This window comes from Phoca vitulina, unplaced genomic scaffold, assembly GCF_004348235.1.
Source record: "Phoca vitulina isolate PV1807 unplaced genomic scaffold, GSC_HSeal_1.0 scaffold30, whole genome shotgun sequence".
In the NCBI taxonomy this organism is placed as follows: domain Eukaryota; kingdom Metazoa; phylum Chordata; class Mammalia; order Carnivora; family Phocidae; genus Phoca; species Phoca vitulina.
Window position 1 is genome coordinate 11096728 of NW_022589733.1, and position 18459 is coordinate 11115186.

General features: G+C 36.6%; 1 long non-coding RNA gene across 1 annotated transcript in view; it reads left to right on the forward strand.

Annotated features, from left to right (window-relative positions):
- Positions 1-18459, forward strand: part of LOC116644564 — a 1160270-nt gene that overhangs the window by 281941 nt on the left and 859870 nt on the right. The window contains exon 3 of the long non-coding RNA XR_004301783.1: positions 10772-10834. This is a non-coding gene — a long non-coding RNA (uncharacterized LOC116644564). The remainder of the gene's footprint in view (positions 1-10771; positions 10835-18459) is intronic.

Genomic DNA, 18459 nt, shown 5'->3' on the forward strand with positions numbered 1-18459 from the left:
TCTATATACATATCATGTAATCTGCAAATAGTGACAGTTTTATTCCTTCCTTTCTGATTTAAATGCCTTTTATTTATTTTTCTTGCCTAATTCTAGTATTATATTAAATAAAAGTGGTGAAAGTGGACATCCTTTTCTTATTCTGATCTTAGAGGAAGAACTTTCAGCTTTATACCATAGAGTATAATGTTAGCTGTGGGCTTCTCATATATGGCCTTTATTATGTTGAGGTACATTTCACCTATACCCAGTTCATTGAAAGTTGTTATCATGGAAGGATGTTAAATTTTGTCAAATGCTTTTACTGGATCTATTGAGATCATCATATGATTTTTATCCTTCATCATGTTAGTGCTGTGTAACCTATTTGTTGATTTGCAATGTTAAACCATACTTTTATCTCAGAAAGAATTCCACTTGATCATGGTGCATGATGCTTTTAACGTACTGTTGAATATAGCTTGCAAATATTTTGTTAAGGATGTTTACATCTATATTCATCGATGGTATTGGTCTGAAATTTTCTTTCACTTGTAATGTCCTTGTCTGGCTTTGGTTTGGGGATAATGCTGGCCTCAGAAAATAAGTTTAGAAGTCCTTTTTTAATTTTTGGAAGAGTTTGAGAAGGACTGGTGTTAATTCTTCTTTGAATGTTTGGTAGAATTTACCAGTGAAGCTGTCTGGTCTTGGGCTTTTGTTTGTTGGGTGGTTTTTGATTACTCATTCAATCTCCCTACTAGTAATTGGTTTATTCAGATTTTCTATTTCTTCATGATTCAGTATTAGAAGGTTATATGATTCTAGAAATTTATCCATTTTTTTCTAGGTTGTCCAATTTATTGGTCTATAATTGTTCATTGTAGTCTCTTATGATCCTTTGTGTTTCTTGGTATTTGTTGTAACATCTCTTTCATTTCTGATTTTATTTGAGTCCTCTCTCTCTTTTTCTTGGTGAGACTAGCTAAAGGTTTGTGAATTTTGTTTATCTTTTCAAAGAACCAGATTTTAGTTTCATTCATCTTTTCTTTTGCCTTTTCATCTTTATTTCATTTAGTTCTTCCTTCTAACTTTGGGCTTAGTTTGTTCTTTTTCTAGTTTCTTTCGATGTAAAGATAGGTTGTTTATTTGAGCTCTTTCGGTTTTCTTAATGTGGGAATCTATTGTTATAAGTTTCCTTCTTAGAACTGCTTTTGCTGTTTTCATAAGTTTTGATATGTTGTGTTTCCATTTTTATTTGTCTCAAGATCTTCTTTGATCCATTGTTCAATAGTGTGTTGTTTGATTTTCATGTATTTTTGAATTTTGAAGTTTTCTTCTTGTAATTAATTTCTAGTTTCATGTCATTAGTAGAAAAAGTGGGAAAAAGATTCTGTTTCTTTTTAAGATTTTATTCATTTATTTGAGAGAGTGAGAGTGAGAGAGCACAAGCGGGAGGAGTGGCAGAGGGAGAGGGAGAAGCAGGCTCCCTGCTGAGTGGGGAGCTTGATGCGGGGCTCCATCCCAGGACCCTGAGATCATGACCTGAGCTAAAGGCAGACACTTAACTAACTGAGCCACCCAGGTGCCCTGGGAAAAAGATTCTTGATATGATTTCAATGTTCTTGAATTTATTAAGACTTCTTTTGTGTCCTAACATATATGATCTATCCTGGAAAATACTCCTTGTACTTGAGAAAAAAATGTGTATTCTGCTGCTATTGAACAGAATGTTCTGTATATGTCTTTTAGGTCCATCTAGTTTAACATGTCATTTAAATCCTTATTGATTTTCTGTCTGGGTGATGTATCCATTGTTGAAAGTGGGGTATTGGAGTCCCCCATTATAATTGTATTGATGTCTATTTCTCCCTTCATATCTGTTAATCTTTGCTTTATATTTAGGTGCTCCTATGTTGGGTACATAAATATTTATAATTGTTATATCTTCTTGATGAATGACCCCTTTATCATTATATGATGACCTTCTTTGTCCTTTATCTTTTGTGACAGTTTTTGGCTTAAAGTCTGTTTTGTCTGATATAAATATAGCTGTCTTTGCCTTTTTTGTGTGTTTGTTTTCCATTTGCATATGATACCTCTTTCCATCTTTTCACTTTCTCTTTGTGTCCTTAAATCTGAAGTAAGTGTCTTGTAGGTAGCATATAGTTGGGTCTATTAAAAAAAATCTATTCAGCCATTTTATGTACTTCGATTGGAGAGTTTAGTCCATTCACTTTTAAAGTAATTATTGACAGGTATGGACTTACTATTGCATTTTGTTAATTGTTTTCTGGCCATTTTGTAATTCCTTTGTTCCTTTCTTCTTCTCTTGTTCTCTTCCTTTGTGATTTGATGATTTTCTATAGTGGTATGCTTTTATTCCTTTCTCTTTATCATTTTGTATATACTATAAGTTTTTGCTTTGTGGTTACCATGAGGCTTACATAAAACATCTTATAGTTGTAACAGTCTATTTTATTTTATTATTTATTTATTTATTTTTAAAAGATTTTTATTTATTTATTTGACAGACATAGACACAGCGAGAGCAGGAACACAAGCAGGGGGAATGGGAGAGGGAGAAGCAGGCTTCCCGCGGAGCAGGGAGCCCAATGTGGGGCTTGATCCCAGGACCCTGGGATCATGACCTGAGCCGAAGGCAGACGCTTAACGACTGAGCCACCCAGGCACCCTATAACAGTCTATTTTAAACTGATGACTTCAAATGCATACAAAGACTCTACATTTTTACACTCCTCCTCCCCCATTTTATGTTTTTGATGTCACAATATACATCTTTTGATGTTGTGTATTCATTGACAAATTATTAGAATTATAGTTATTTTTAATACTTTTGTGTTTTAAACTTTATACTAGAGTTGTATGTGATTTACCTACTATCACCATTATAACATTATGGATTTCTGAATTTAACTATATATTTACCTTTACCAGTGAGTTTTATACTTTCATATCTTTTCATGTTAATAAGTGGTGTTTTTTTTGTTTCAGCTTAAAGAACTCTCTCTAACATTTCTTATAAGGTGTTTCTGCTGGTGATGAATACTTTCAGTTTTTGTTTGTCTGGCAAGCTTTATTTTTCTTTCACTTCTGAAGTGCATCTTTGCTAGGTTCAGTATTCTTGGTTGGCAGTCTTTTTTCTTTCGGCACTTTGAATATATTATCCCACTCCCTTCTGACCTGATCTGCTCAGAGTCTTACAGGGGTTCTCTTCCATGTAACAACTTGCTTTCTCTTACTGTGTTTTAAAACCACCACAGATCTATCCCTTTAAACTACATACTCTCTAAAGTGGAACAACTATAGTTCCTTACACATATTTTATTAATTCATATACTCTTACAAATCCATACCCTTGCTCACTATGTGTTTTCTTTGTTAGAATATCTTTTCTATTTTTATTCACCTGGTAAGTGGAAGACAAGGACCATGTCTTATTCCCTTTATACTCCCAATAAAATATAATAAAAGGCAAAAGTCAGTCACACTTTTAAGTTTCTTTGTAGTTAAATATTTAGGACTTTGTGACTAAAACCTGATATATTATGCTGCAGATATCTCTGAAACATGTTAGTTCAGAGGTTGTAACTGCATAGTATGCAAGTAGCTACCATCTCCTCCTTTGATTGTGTAGATATTGTTAACCAATAAGAATACCCATGTAGGTCTTAAATTGACCTCAGAATATTTTTTCATTACAAAATTTAATTTTTCAACTTTTTGGATTACACTCTTCCTTATTTTTAATCAGAAAATAATTAACCTTTCTTGGTTATTTGATTTTTATATCATTAATGTTCAGCTCTTAAATGTATTATTGGAGGAGATGGAGTTGGTAGACAACACAAAGAAGAAATAATTGATTGGATATTTATTACATGCCACACCATATGCTTACATCATCTTTAATTCTATCAACAGTTATCTAGTGTTAAGTATTGTCTCCATTATACAAATGAGCCAATTGGAATTCAAAGTGTTAAAATCATTTGCTGAAGGTCCCATAACTGGTAAATATGGTATAGCCAGGATTTAAACACAAGCAATTCTATTTCAAGAGTTCCTTCATTTGTCTTTCTTTGGAACACCACTATACTCCATCACTGTGCCTCTGTATGAAAGGACTATCTCCCTTGACTCTCACATGACTGCTGGACACCGGTGCTTTCATCAGTGTACATTAGTGACAGTGAGGTTATTAAGAGGCATGTGGTTCCTTGTCTATCCGTGTACTTCCTCCTCTGGATTATTCTGAATAGGAATTAGTTTTCTGATTATCTCAGAGGCAAAAGTAGAAGTAGAAGTAAACTTTACTTTTCTTCTCCAGATCCCAGTAAGATAAAAGATGAAGGGATTTAATGGTTACATTCTCATCCCTTCAGATAGTGGCCAGCAAGGAATTGTCTAATCAGAAGCAGCATGGACCAAGTTCAGGCTCTGTTATTTTAGGATTCTCCAGAGAGAATCCAGGGCCATTGGGCTTTCCCTTCTGAAGCTCATTGAATATTAGTTTGATTCTTGTTGGAAGGGCCAGGAAGAAATGACTAGGCTGCCTTACTATATTAAATATAATTAGTTTTAGGAGCTGCACCATTCAGACACAAATCCTTTAAAATATGTATATTTAAATAAATATGTATTTATATATTTTTATAGGCTAAGCTAACCCTCCCACTTCAAAAACAGTATTGTTGCATCATCTGAAATTGCTCTATTATAATTAATGGCACCAAGCAGCTTTCTATCTAAGGCTTACAGGTTTCAGTTACTTTGGGAGACAATCTGGTAACTGAAGATAGAAATTCTCACCTCAAAGTGGCATTCGCTAAGAATTTCATTCCATGGGGGATGATACAGAGGAATCCTACCAGTGTCCTTTCCTTTTCCAAAGTATGGGGCACACATATAGTCAGTGTGTGTGTGTGTGTGTGTGTGTGTCTTCAGTGACTAAATATTGAAGTACAGACATTGTACATTTAGGCACTCTGCTGTGATGATAGAGCGTCTTCTACAAATATCTGTCAGAGTACTTAACTCATTGGGTTGTTACTCTCTGTATATCTACTCATTTTCTAGATCTTAACATTTTAAAAGATTTTATTTATTTATTTATTTATTTATTTATTTATTTGAGAGAGAGAGAGAGCAAGTGCAAGTTGGGGGAAGGACAGAGGGAGAAGGAGAAGCAGACTCCCGCTGAGCAAGGAGCCTGATGCGGGACTTGATCCCAGGACCTTGGGATCATGACCTGAGCCGAAGGCAGACGCTTAACCAACAGAGCCACCTAGGTGTCCCTAGATCTTAACATTTTAGAGCATGTTCATAGTAGTAGTAGTGGTGGTGGTGGTAATTGTTGTTGTCGTTGTAGAAGTACTAATACAATATAAATTATAATAATGAGAAGAACTAACTTACTGAGAATGGACCATGTTCTAGGTACTGCTCATCTATACCTATTTACTTATTTTATTCTTATAACCAGCCCTTTGAAATAGGTACTATAATACCCCAGCAGTTGAGGGAATTATAAGGAGAGTAGTAATTCTAATGGACAGAAAGTAGGATGGGCATAGGGGAGTATGTGTGTAGGAAATTGATCACCTTCCAGTTAAAAACACTCAGACCCACTTAGCTGAACACATAAGCCAGTAAGAAAATGAAGAATATAATAACTCAGGTGGCCAAGTCTAGAGCTGAGAGGTATAAATAAGGAAGTGTATGTACCTGAAAGAGTATGATCATTAGAGTCAGATAAATCTGTTTTTTTTTTTTTAAGATTTTATTTATTTATTTGACAATGAGAGAGCACAAGCAGGGGGAGCAGTAGGCAGAGGGAGAAGCAGACTCCCTGCTGAGCAAGGAGCCCGACGTGAGGCTCGATTCCAGGACCCTGGGATCATGACCTGAGCCAAAGGCAGCCGCTTAACCAACTGAGCTACCCAGGTGCCCCAAATCTGGTTTTAAGTTTTTTTTTTTGAAGGCTGGGAATACAAGCAATGTGTGGAGACAAATATTTGAACTATCTCGTAGAATTGTTCTAAGAATAATGGTGCCCACCATTCTAGCTGGTACTGATTGATGGGATAAGAATTTTTTAAAGTTGTTTCTAGGAGTGAAGATGTAAGGGAATACAGGGCTGGCGGTTCAGTTGTGTTATGGGCCTCTCCATGCATGGGGTGGTAGGAAGAAGCAGCGATACAGATGGGACAAATGAATGATTAGAGAGGCAGAAGGAAAAGCAAAACAGAAATTTGTTATGGAAACCTAGTTCTTTGGTCATGGGTATCAAGGTTGAGGAAGATACAGGCCAAGGGGATTGTTAAGAATGAAGTTTTATCTTAGAGAGACCACCATTCTGATACAATTGAGACCACAAGCTTGGAAAAATTATTCTATGATTTGCCCCACCGACCCAATAATATAAAAGACCAGGATCATTATGAACTAGAGCTCAGCAAAGTTTACTGACGTATGATGTTTGTTAGGGAGTAAATGGCAAAGATAGACTTTGGGCCCAGATTTGTCTGGATCAAGGTCAGTCAAGAGTCAGTATTTCCAAAGCATGAGCCCCATTGTGACAGATGCAAAAATGTTCAGAAGTCATGAATAGCAATTGAGATCAACAGCTATTATGTAACTAACATTTTGGTAAATCCCTAGTTGGATACTTATGCATTTTTTAAAAGGCATAGATTAAAGGGGGGAAAGATGCCACAGATCAATAAATCAACACATTTTATAATTCCTGGGTCCTACTTTGACAGAGTGTTGAGTGAATGCAAGCTCAGTTGTTCAGGGGCCCTAATAATATAACTATAGCCCAACCATTGCAAGGAGTAAAACACAATGTTTTCTGTACCTTTTAGAATTAAATGGAAGTGAAGGGGCTTTTTCTTTTTTCCTCAACAGTGGTTATATAAAACAAATATTTATGGTAATTTTTGAAAGGTTTTTCATTGCAAAAAATAAAGCAATTTCTAAGGCAAAGGAGGTAAATGGCTAAATTAAGACAGTTGAGTGATTAAAATGTAGATACACATGAGAGCAAAAAGCATGGTTAAATTGCCCACTGAAATCACAATAAAAGAGGAGTATTTTAGTGCCAAATAATTAACTCTCTCTTTAAATGTACTTTTTTTTCTATACAGGCAAATTTAAAATCTTATTGGGTCTTATTTTTTTTCTCAGAAAAATATGTTGTCCGATTAAGTCCTTATCATCCTTATACAGAGTTGTCATAATTATTTATTTTTGTTTATAAACATGTCCAATAGGGGCCATGCTTGAGTTTGCAGATCTACCTATTATTTATTTATTTAATTTAATTTAATTTTATTATGTTATGTTAGTCACCATACATTACATCATTAGTTTTTGATGTAGTGCTCCATGATTCATTGTTTGTGTATAACACCCAGTGGTCCGTTCAATATGTACCCTCCTTAATACCCATCACCGGGCTAACCCATCCCCCCACCCCCCTCCCCTCTAAAACCCTCAGTTTGTTTCTCAGAGTGCATAGTCTCTCATGGTTTGTCTCCCCCTCTGATTTTGCCCCCTTCATTTTTCCCTTCCTACTATCTTCTTCTTTTTTTAACATATAATATGTTTCAGAGGTACAGGTCTGTGATTCAACAGTCTCACACAATTCACAGCACTCACCATAGCACATACCCTCCCCAATGTCTATCACCCAGCCACCCCATCCCTTCCTCCTCCCACCACTCCAACCCTCAGTTTGTTTCCTGAGATTAAGAATTCTTCATATCAGTGAAATCATATGATACATGTCTTTCTCTGATTGACTTATTTCGCTCAGCGTAATACCCTCCAGTTCCATCCATGTCATTGCAAATGGCAAGATTTCATTCCTTTTGATGGCTGCATAATATTCCATTTTATATATATACCACATCTTCTTTATCCATTCATCTGTCAATGGACATCTTGGCTCTTTCCATAGTTTGGCTATTGTGGACATTGCTGCTATAAACATTGGGGTGCACGTACCCCTTTGCATCCCTACATTTGTATCTTTGGGGTAAATACCCAGTAGTGCAATTGCTGGGTTGTAGGTCTACCTATTATTTATATGGAGTGGGCAGACAGGTGAAAGAGTGAAGACATGGACTTCTATAGCTCACTGAATAATAGCTGTAGTTAACATTTATTGAGCATTTACTAAGTGTCAGGGATGGTGTTAATGCTTTAAATGGATTGTCTGCTTCAATTAACTCTATGAATTAAATGTGAGAAAATTGAAATATGGAGAGATTAATTTAATTTCCCAGAATCAAATAATTAGGAAGTGGGTAGGCTCAGATTCAAAGCAGCTAGAATCTACACTCCCATTTATTTATTTATTTATTCATTTTTAAAGTAAGCTCTATACCCAGTGTGGAGCCCAACAAGGGGCTTGAACTCGCAACCTTGAGATCAGGACCTGAGCTGAGATCAAGAGTCAGATGCTCAAGCAGCTGAGCTACCCAGACACCCCTAGAATCTACACTCCTAACCAAGGGTTATATTCTTCATTTTCTTATCAACTTGAAGAGAAAATATTGGTTTAGGCTTTCACACTCACTGATTGCTAGACCAGTGTACACTTAACATTGAAAAAATTTTGGTATTTCTTAAATTTGCATCTGTGACATTCTCCCTGATAGATTTGAATTTTCTAACAGAAGATATTTTTTAATGAGCTTATGTTATCAGTAACTGACAGCTTTGTAACACGATTTTTATTATTATTAATAATGGTAACAACAGCAACATTAAAAAATGAGATAAAAACACTTAACATGTACTGAGCACTGACATATGTCAGTAGTGATATTTGAAGAGTATCTGTGGTTTTTTTCTGTTTTCTTTGGGCATTTGCTACTCTAGTCAGTCCAGATATTTAGTAAAATGCCTGTCCCTTCTCTCTCCCTTTCACACTATATTTGCCACAAGGAAAATACATGACCCAAGCTCAAATAATCAATATTCCTCTTCTAGGCATTTGAATCTTGAACATAAAGATAGAAGGTAATTGGAGTTGTGTCATTAAGAATTACTCTAGAGATGGTTCATGAGTTCCCATGTCTGAGATACTCAGAACTATTTCTGATTTTCCTATGACCTGATTATTTAACTATTTCTTAGACTCTATAAGTTCCCCCACTATTTCCAATAAGTTTGTGGCTATTTTATTTTTTATTGTTTTGTTGTCATAATACTATAGTTAGACCTATTTGTGAGTGAAATAATATAATTCCGGCTCAGTACTTATGGTTGGGTTTCTGATCTCAGGTTCAAAAGATAAAACTAGAGCTCAAAAAAGTTAAATGGAAAGAGAGACCCAGATATATCAGACTGCAATGCCAAAATTATTACTTAATGTCCAGAACAGTGAAAAGTTTGTGATTTTACTCTACTTACAAGCTATCAGGTTAGTCTGCTACAGTATCATGGATACTGGCTGAAGACACGAAACTCCTGGCTCAGAGACAAAGGATGTTATTACTCACAGTAGTAACCAGAGCTTTATGTTTGTGTTGGTCCCCCTCTTGCCAATTCCAAGGAGTGCATTATAGGACAGAAACTCTAGATTATGGGATTAACCACTTTCATAGTAAGTTGGAAGCAAGTCTGCTTTTTGTTGGTGGGGTAGTTGTGTAGTAGGAAGAGACATTACCTCATCCCTCCAGGTTGCTTCTGATAACATAGCCCTGAGAAATGGTCTACATAAAATTCAAGGTCTTGCATTCTTGACATACCCAGCAAGAATATGCAGGGATGCTCAAGGTCCATGACAGATTGCTTCTCCCAACACCTACTGTGCTTTAGTGCTTTTCAAACATTGGGGTGGCCATATTGATAATCCAATAAATTATAGCATAAATCTCCCACACCTCCTTCTTTTTGTGCCCCACTCTTATTTGTCAGAAGCAAATTGAATGAGAGAGAAAAGGAACAGGCTTAATTAGTAGAGGTACCAACTCTGCTTAGAAATATTTCTGGGCCTTTTCAGGCTGGTTAATAGGCATAGACTTGGTGGATAGTACAAGAAGCACAACAAGAGAGAGATCATGGAATCATATTTGGTTTGATATACTGTTGACATCTAGGTTTTGATGCCTTTGACAGAAGCAATGCAGGATCCTAAATCCAAGTGATATATGTGTACACATAGTTGTATACACATTGAAAAATAAAAGCATAATTATTACCAATGGATATTTTAATAACAGATATTTAGTGAATGTCTGCTTCAGTCCGGGTACCCTGATGGATGCTATGAATGCAGGGATAAACAGTAGATTTGGCACCTGGTTCAAGGGGCTTGCCATCTAGTAATAGTTTTAGAGAAAAATTCTTATTTGTGGGAGACTTAAGTGAAGTTTGTGCAGTACTTTACCAAGCAGGCCCTTTCATGTTCACTCTTTCATGTGATCCTAAAAATAATCTAGAGATGGCATTATTATGAATCATTATAGCCAACAAATAAGGAAACTAATTCTTAGACAAGTAAATGATTTGGCAAAGATTGTACTTCTAGCAAGTAACTGAATCAACACTTACAAAATAATTATTAGAAATTTCATTTACTCATTCAACAAATATTTATTGACCTCTGTGCGAATCACTGTGCCATGTACTGAGTGTACAAAGGGGATTGTTATTTGAGCCCCATATGTTCTGTAATATCATAAGACACTTTTTGATATTGTTCTGTCAATAGTGAATACTTTTCTTTCCTTTACCTGGTAAATTTTCTATCTTCTAGATTGATGATCCTCAGTGCAGCCTTCCATACCCTCAAATGGTCCCCACAAACTTCTGCCTTGTGGTATGTATCACCATTAGAATGATATGCTTACTTATATGTTTATTTCCTAGATATATGGATTTCTAATTAGACTGGATGCTCCCTGAGGGGAGGGGCTGACTGTGTTTACTTTTGTTGATTATGTCTTATTCAATATGTAGTAGTTTCTGACACCTACAGTGCATTCAACTAGTTGAATGAGTTTATGAATGACTCATAAAAGTACCTGAAGTACAGTTTATAGTAGTTATTTAATTTTCAGGTTGTGACAGGTATTATTAAGTCTATTTTTTAGGAGAAGAAAACTAGATTCAGGGAGCTTAACAGAGGTCCCATAGCTAATAATCAACAGAGCTGGGATTGGAACCAGGTCTACCTGGCATTCAAGCCAATGTTTCTAACAACCTCAACAAAGATTTTATTCATGTCCTTAAGGGAATAATTTCTCATCAAGTGACCCTTTCCCCCATTTCTGTCTGCATGCAACTTGCAGATTGTCTTTCTCACAGATTCATAGCTTGATCCCCTGCTTTATATTTCCTTTTCTCCTATCTCCTGCTAAATGTCCAAACAGCACACAGCAGGAGGTGATCAGGAAGGAAAGCCTGGCAAGGGAAGAATCTGTAATTAAGCAAACGAGCAATAGCAGACAGTATCCACGGGCAGCACCACCTGGACCGTCCTTCTAGCCAATGCAAATGTGACCTTCCAGAGGCCTGGGTGTGGGGGTGTTAGAGGCTTTAGCTGCCACAGCAGAAATCACTTGGGGGAGAAGTGAGGAGGACTGGAGAGAGATGACTTTGTTACATGGACCATTGTTCCCTGGGCAGACACTGCAGGCCTGGTCTTCAAAGGCCTGCTGCTGTTTTGTACATTCAGAAGCAATTTGGAAAATGCCGTCGTGTCACCTTTATTTCCTTGCTCTCTGGGGGTACTCAGTGGTTGCCCATAAATAATCCCCTCTGAGGCTGAAAGTTACTGTAAGGTATTCACTGTGCTGGGCTTCACTTTAAACATATAGGAGCCAGAATTTTTAATGAACTTTATAAAGTTTATTGATTTTTTTCTAATTATAAAAGAAATGCACACTCATTGTAGACAAACTTCGAATTACAGACAAGTATCAAGCAAATGGAAGAAAAATCTGTAATCCAGTTTTATCTTATTTTCATTGCATAATTCACTCCAAGTTTCTTAGTATATGTGCTGCCGAAGCGAGCACTCACTCCAAGTTTCTTAAGAAATATTCTGAAGTGTGTCTCTTAAAGGTTTACTAAAATGTAGTGGTTTTTTTTAAGGAGATGGAGCACTTGAAACCTTAGGTATCTTAAGAGGCATTATCACCCTCTGTTATATTTTCTTCTAACTCCATTACACAAAGTAGAATCTTGGTGAGTGAGAGAGCTCTGACTACTCTTGCCAGAGTTCATGAGTTCATAAGTCAGGCTTCACATTTATTCAGTTTTACTCTCTCTTGGACTTACCAACGAAGTCCTTTCCAGAGATTTCTGCATATTTATACCCTTCAAATAACTGTAAAACCAACTCTCCGTGAGAGTGTTATTTACTTGGGGATAAGATCTGTGGAATCTCCAAATGGCCAGAAAAGAGCCAATGAAAGAAAGAATTGGCAAATGAATGAACGGATGTATGAATGGATGTAATGAATTCTGTTAGACTCTTTAGTAGGTGTACCTTACCTCTAATTTTTTCCCCACAATTTACTAAACAGGTGTGGAATGCCTTTATAGTGGTTCTCAAACCAGGGGTGATTTTGTCTCCCAGGAGACTTTTTGCAATATGACATCTGGCATTTTTGTTTTCACAGCCAGGGGATGGTTGTGCTACTGGCATCTAGTGGGTAAAAGCCCCAAGGGACATTGCTAGACATCCTAAAATGCACACATAGTCCCCCATACAACAAAGAATTATCAAATTGTTTATTACCCAAATGTCAGTACTGTTGAGACTGAGAAACCCTGCATTAGCATAAAGCTGGCTATATTTCATTGGTTTCATATGGGAGAGTAGGAGAGCAGAGAAGACTGTCAGTGAGCAAAGTGAATACTTACAGGTCAAACACAGAGGATTCTTGTGTGCAGATAAGCAAGATTGTAAAAGAGACAATAAAACAATGCCATCTTTTCTATTAAGAAAAAAAAAATCGTCTTCTTTCCTTGGCACAGATGGTCTTAGGCCTGTAAATCTGCCAGTCTTTCAGTAATCACATGAAGAAAATGGATGATTTAAAGCAGTTATAAGGTTTATCTTGCAGAGGGAAAGTGTGGGTGTCTGAAGAAGAATAGTAAACATAAATTCTGTTTTACATCTGAGAAGCAGAGCCATTTAGAGTACAACACAGCTTCCATCTGAACTATGGCTGAAAGGGAGGTGTAAGATATGGTCAATGATTTTAAATGATTTATGAGGATTTCTGTAAAAGAAATACAAAGGCCTGGGGAAAGCCAGGCCTTCCTGATGTGCCATAATAGAATTTTATACTGTTTTTCTCACAGTCAAATAAAGTTCAATCGTATAGATAGATTGTTACCTCATATTAATACTTTCTAGTCTGCCTGTCAGAATGCTTTATTCAACAAGACAGATTTGTATTTCACAAGGAAATTGTTTCTAAAGCTCTTCCGTTAATAATTTTTCATTGAGAGAAAAGCCAGATTTCAGTCATTCCACCCATAGATTGAGAGATTAGTCCAGAGTGAGCTCTGCACATAAAATACTTTTTTGGTATTTAAATAAGGAATAGCATTTTAATGCTGTGAAAGAGAACATAGAAAAATGACTGGTCTCTTTACATAAAATTCTACTTTGGTTATCCTTTGGTTTTCTATCCATGAAATCAGCTGATGATGGAGAATATCCCTAACAATTCACATTGCTCAAGCACACAGCTACTGGTGCAGTGTGCTTGCTTGATTTGCATATATGTGCAAGGTACCCAAACAAAGTACCTAGGGGAAAAGATTCATAGATAGGAAGAATTAATATGCTGTTTGCTTGGAACAAACTTCTTCCTCCTCTCTTTCTACTCATTAATCAATTCTTTTACTTCTTCAACAAACCATTATGGAGCATCTACAGGCTTCCTAGTACTGTTCTAGGATCAGAGAACACGGGTGTGAAAAGAAAAATACATAAAAAAAAAAAGTTCTGTTTGTATGTCCTGAGCACTGTCCAGGGTGCTGAACGGATGGAGTTGTCAAGCTCATAGGAAGGAGAATTTGTATGTAGAGAAGAATGACATATTGGAAGAGAACAGGATTAAAAATTGGGACCCTGGCTCTTATCCAGTATTATGGATCATCAGCTCTGTGACTTTGACTAAAACCTTTAACCTTTTCAGTTAGGTCATTTTCCAGATGTCAAGTTGAAGTTCAATGTGAAATTCCTCATTTAAGGAAAGGGTAGCTTCCAACAGACATTTAATTCAATTCAATACAATAAGCAATTTATGAAGTAACTACACTGAACTAAGTACATATTGAATGGTAGTGAAAACTGAAATACAAAAAGGAATAAATCCTTGCCATTAAGGAATTAACAATAAGAAAAACAAATATATGAACTCTTATTTGTTAAGCTAAAGGAAACCTGTGATCACAACATTTGATGTAACAGAAGAAAACTTTATACCTAATTCCTGGTGAGCATATGTATGTTTATATGTTTTATGCATATGCACAGAATCTTGCTTGCTTGCTTATTTATTTATTTATTTATTTATTTATTTATTTATTTATGAGAGCCTGAATGAGAGAGGGACAGAGGGAGAGGGAGAGAGAATATCTTAAGCAGGCTCTATGCTCAGTGTGGAGCATGCTGTGGGGCTTGATCTCATGACCCTGAGATCATGACCTTTGCTGAAGTCAAGAGTTGGAGGCTCAACTGACTGAGCCACCCAGGTGCCCCAGAGCTAATTATTTAAATAGACCCTCAGTGAAACATTTTCTGCTTGCCTTTTCAGATCCACTTTCTACCTTTTACCTCTGTTTTGTGCCATAAGAGGCTGACCTGTATAGATTATATCCATGGAAAGAAGGAGGATGGAGAGTGAATTTGGGGTATTTAATCCCCTGGATCCTTTCTGTGATGTGCTGCAGGCTTGTTCCCTCTTTCAACCGATGTTCTCAGCTAGGATACAATGGCTCTCTGTGTCCAATCCTGTCCATTTTGAGCAAAACCTCCTCTCTTCTTACCTAGTCAGTATTGGGGTCAAAATAGAGTTCCAGGGTACTGTAATATCTTTTATGGGTTCTGTATCCTCTTCCTCACATTTTAAAATAGCCTCCTTATTAAAGTCTCCTCAAATTATCTGAATTTCAAAGTGCCATGTTTTCAGCTTGATGTAGACTTTCTACTTGATGTATACTCCATATCACCTTGTAGTGCTATGTTACTTTAAGCAATCATTTATTGAACATTTACTACGTGTCTACCAATACAAGTACTATGTAAAATTTCCCTTTTAATATTCTGATAAGAAATAATAATTTTCTCATTAGAATCTATGCAATTTGGGGCGCCTGAGTGGCTCAGTCGGTTAAGCATCTGCCTTCGGCTCAGGTCATGATCCCAGGGTCCTGGGATCGAGCCCCGCACTGGGCTCCCTGCTCAGCGGGGATTCTGCTTCTCTCTCTCTCTCTGCTCGCCCCCCCTCCACTCCTGCTCTGTCTTTCACTCTCTCTCTCTCTCAAATAAATTAAAAAAAAAAAAAAAGAATCCATGCGATTTTACCAAGGTCTACAAAGTCCATGATATTTCCATCAATTTCTGCTCACAATAGATATGATGTTGCATTATAAGGCTATGGAAAATTTGGGGGCAATGGAGAGTGATATTGAGTGGTAGGTAGGGGTCTAATTAGGATTAAGATGATGGTGATCATGATGATGATGACAATACTGGTGGTGGTGGTGATGATGATAGAGATTAAAAAACTTTAAAATTTATAGAGCATATGCTGAGCTAAGTGGTGTATGGCTCATCTCATTTAATTTTTACAATGAACCTATGACATTTTTCATATAAGTTTCCACAAACTCCTTCCTATACTTCTGCTTGTATCTTCTTCTCCCACCCCTTAGCACTACTCCACTTGCCTCCTACTCTTATCAGTATCAAGTGAATTTCTGTCTGTCTCTCCTAGAAAACTCTCCTCTTAGTCCCTGGATATTGCTTTCCTTAGGCTTCAGTGAGCCACTGGGAAGATCTTCTGGATATGTAGATTGGCCAGGAAACAAATTGAAACACCTTTTGAGAGAGTGGTGGTGGTATTTAAATTAATTAAAAATTAAATAAAATTATTTAAATACCAATGCCAGTATTTATAGAGGTAGCTTTTTAAAAAATTGATATATATTGGGGTGCCTGGGTGGCTCAGTTGATTAAGCAACTGCCTTCGGCTCAGGTCATGTTCCCAGGGTCCTGGGATTCAGCCCCACATCTGGCTCCTTGCTCAGCGGGGAGCTTGCTTCTCCCTCTCCCTCTGCCTGCTACTCCACCTGCTTGTGCTCTCTCTCTCCCTGTCAAATAAATTAAAAAATAAATAAATAAATAATTTAAAAAAATTAAAAAATAAAAATTGATATATAACTGACATATAACATTGTATTAGTTTTAGGTGTACAACATAATGATTTGATACATAGGTAGCTTTTGTTCAAAAGCTATCACTGTAAAAAAAAGTGTCCTTCTAGTACTCCCAGATATGATTGGAAAGACCAAAAAAAAAGCAAGCCATTGTACTTTACAGAGTCCAACTCGACATTTGATGTTTGAATAGAGCCATCCTTCATAAATATCCTTACATATTTATGTTACAGAGCATAGGCTTTGAAGTCTCAGCCAGAATGCTAATTTAATTATGTCTTTCATTGCAACTGAGTGACCTTTGGTAAGTTACTGAATGTCTCTGAGCCTCAGACTTCATCCCCTAACTAAATCCTACCTCCTAGGACTAATGAGAAGATGAAATAAGTCATTATGTAAAGCATTTAGCACATAACAAGAGATCAAAAATAGTGCTGAAAGTTTCTATTTCCAGCATGAATTTATAATATTACTATCATGCAGTGGTCAAAAATTAAATAACTTTGGAAATGAACTCAGACAGAAGACACACCAGCTTTCCCCCAGTCTCTGACTGATCTTCTCATGATTGGATTGCTTTGAATGGCACAGACACATACACGATATGAGGCAGTGTATGACAGTGGTTAAGGACCCACTTCAGAATGGGACTTCTTGGGTAATCTTGGCCAGATCACTTAACTTCTCTGTGCCTCATTTTTCTAATATATAAAGTAAATATGATAGAGCTATGGTATAGAGTTGCAGTGAAAACTAAATTAGCAAATGCATGCTTAAGCTTAAATTAAAACATTGCCTAGATCTAATACAAGCTTAATTAATTTTTTTCATTTATTATTATTTGACCCTTTCTTTCCCAGCTAATACAGCGATAAAAGTCATGTTAAATAAAATAAGAACACCTGCCTAAAGATAGTGGGGAAAGAAAATAACGCACATACCTATCAATAAGATCAGACGCAAAGGTGGAGAATGTATATTTAAGATTTTTTAAATATTTTTCAAGAGTCAGTGAGGAAACTGAGATTGACTTTCCAAACTTAATAATGAAGTGATTATTTCATTGCCTATTGACCTTGTGGTTATGAGAAAATAATTTAAAATTTCAGAATGTGAGTTATTTCTTCAGTAAATTGAAATAATATACACCTCAGTATTAAATTAGATAATGTGTAGGTCTGAAATATTTTTCTATATTTCTCTACCCTACAACCACTGCATTTAATCAATTTCTTTTATTATTTAGTTCTTGCCTTAGCTATTATTTTTTATTTTTTTATTTTTTTAAAGATTTTATTTATTTGACAGAGCGAGATACACAGTGAGAGAGAGAACACAAGCAGGGGGAGTGGGAGAGGGAGAAGCAGGCCTCCTGCAGAGCAGGAAGCCCGATGCGCGGCTCGATCCCAGGACCCTGGGATCATGACCTGAGCCGAAGGCAGACGCTTAACGACTGAGCCACCCAGGCGCCACCAACCTTAGCTATTATTTTCTCCCAATGCCTTTGCTTAGCAGGGAATACCTGCAAGAGTCTGTTGGGAAGACATGGAATTGTAGAAAAAGTAGTAAATGCCCATAGGCAATCCTCAACAAAAGAGGAACAGGGGTCATTGATTATCTTTTCCTTTCATGCCTCCAGGGAATAATTCTATATACTCTTTAAAGGGTCTAGTGAGATCATCATGGCCAACTTGATGATGTACTTTTTCCTTGGTTTCACTTCCTTCTTTATTTTATTCTCTCTAGTCATGACTCCTGCTTCCCAAGATCACTTCCCAAATAAGCCACTTGTACACAAGCTCCTATCCCAAACTCTACTGTGGAAGCTAAGCCTTAGATTCAATCAAAATACTGTAGTGGACTTGTTTGACGTACCTCATGTTCAGTGTCCTCTGACATTTTGTGAAAAAGATAATCAGGAGTTAGCAAATGTAGGCTTATCTTATGTAATGTTTTTTGTTTGCAAGATGCAAAAGCAACTCTGGCTATCTGAAGCCCAAAGGGAATTTATAGAAAAGAGACTGGGCACCACAATACTA